Source organism: Physella acuta, unplaced genomic scaffold (genome assembly GCF_028476545.2).
Source record: "Physella acuta isolate Inbredline_101_S28 unplaced genomic scaffold, ASM2847654v3 ptg002636l, whole genome shotgun sequence".
In the NCBI taxonomy this organism is placed as follows: domain Eukaryota; kingdom Metazoa; phylum Mollusca; class Gastropoda; family Physidae; genus Physella; species Physella acuta.
In genome coordinates this window covers 25,001-27,500 of record NW_026734086.1, presented here as the reverse complement: position 1 = coordinate 27,500, position 2,500 = coordinate 25,001, and positions in this window count along the sequence as shown.

Genomic DNA, 2,500 nt, shown 5'->3' with positions numbered 1-2,500 from the left:
TAAAGTCTAAGACCAGAACCAGTATTTTAAATTTATTTTATAACTCGGCTCCTAATTGTCACAAAATTTAAAAATTGGTACCTATGGATAGCCCTCGGCCCTACCTAATACACCGTGTCCATAACAATGTGGTAATTAAATATTTACTGGGCGTTAGGGTCGGTCTTAGTAAATTGCTATATAAAGTCTATATAAAATTTTACGAATTTAAAAAAAAAAATTCCTACCGTCAAAAATAGCGACGCCTAGACCACCACACCTGTTCTGACGTTAAATCCTACTTGCACACACGTGTGGGAATAGATTAGATATCATCTAGAGATAGAATTCCTAATTATTTAATTAAAATAGAGACTCTAGATTTAATAGTTGTGTCATAGTTACATTAAGTCGAATTAGCGAAGCGGAGGCGGGGAACTAGATTCTAGATCTAACACTTCGATTGCGATTGAAAAAAAAATAGCTTTATTTTAAGGCCGACAAGGGCAAATACGGTTTAATTAATATTAAAGAAATAAGTCCGAACACCTACCTTAAGCGAATCATCTACACAACACATGACTAGAAATAATACACGTCCACACGAAGAGCGATTGAAACGGTGACTGCAACGGTGAAAACTTGTACGACGGAAACATGGCGCCTAGGTTATGCCTACTTCCGGTCTGATGAAAATTTTTAATTCATTTTAAATTTTGCGCTCTATTTCGTCCGCGCTTGTCCACTTAAACTCTACAGAAAAGATAGTCTATATAAAAATAATTCCTAGAAGACAATTTTATGAGAGATCACCCACATTTATTTACCCTGCCTGTCTACCTTAGGGTTAGAGTTTGAATTTTTCTAGATTCAAGCCAAATATGCCGTGTCGATTAAACGACGAACGTACATAACAGAGCGAAGACAATGAATGGTTCCTTAATTAACTATAATTACGGTCCTAATACAACTACAATTCACCATAGTACTAATATGTATGTGTATTGTTGTTTTGGGAGTTCTGTCATTACATTTTAAATTATAAAAAAAACGGGTTTACGATACACTTCATTACGCCGCCGATCGTGGTTTTAGATTTAAATTTGGTCGGATTCGGTTTATTATTAATTTATATAATACTTTATACATACTTTAATTCATTAAATACATTTATCTATGTATTTATTTCATTAGTTAAGTATTTGTTTAACTAAAAATTATCAATTTAAGGCATAACAATTACAGAAAACGATTGTATTTGAGATAAGTTCTTATCGAACCATTTAGTAGCTGGGTCGGTTTATTATTAATTTATCTAATACTTTATACATACTTTCACTCATTAATTACATGTATATATGCATTCATTAAATCATTTAAGTATTTATTTCATCAAAAAGTATCGATTGAAGGCATAACACTGATAGAAAACGATTGTATTTGAGATAAGTCTTATCGAACCATTTAGTAGCTGGTTCGCGGGTCGGTTTTATTCCTTAACTCTAGATTTAAGTCTATCGTGTTTAATTTCAATTTAATTTATCACAACTTTTAGATTTTGTACTAGATTAAGCTACATTGAAGCTTATTTTTCACTATTTAATCAATAGAGGATATTATATAATATTTTTAAGTCTAATATTACGCAGCCGTTTGTTAAATCTAGTTTTACAACGACGACTCGCGCGATTTCGGTTTGGTTTTAAAACTTAAGTTCATTGATTCTTAAAATATATATTCCAGTTAGAATAGAACTGAATACGTACCACATGATGTATACACACGTTTGGGTTATTTATTTATTTTAAATTTAGTTTATTATGACCGATCGTAATTAACTTTGGCGATACCGGGCTGATATGTCTTATCGACCGGAAAACTACTGTCCCTTCGGTCGACTAGTTGGTCTTAGACGGCATTACCGAGGTTTGAAAACTCTTACACCGTGTTTTTATTTTCACATAGATCCTATATTTTGATACCAGTCATTCGTTTAAGTTTAAATTAGAAAACGTGAAATGTAGTTTATTGGAAACACTAATGTTTTTAATTTTGTACAAAATAAATTTTTATTCGTTTCAGGTAAACGGCGGGATGAGAAAAATCTGCTTTCTACAACACATACATTGGTTAAGAATATAAAGTGAAATATAGTTGTACAAACACCGTCTCTACTTAGCAGCTTAGCCTCTACGGCAATGCCGCGTCTTTACACTGGGCGAGCTTGAGACTGGAAAACTCTCGATCACTCTACGCGGGAATGCCGCTAAGTCGAGGCGGTCTGATCGGCAACCCATCAAACTTCAGCTCATCTATTTTTTTTTTTATTTTTCACAACTCAACCAAATTTTTCAATTGGGTTTTTAATATCCACGTACATTCAGCGCAAAGTGAAATGTAGTTTTAATGTATTTAAACATAGAACAACCACCGTCATTCGCCAGCTCTGTTAGACTAACGACTCGCCGCTTCGCATCCTCGGTGGAACGGGCGACCTCTCGATCACTTGCGGCCACAGTAC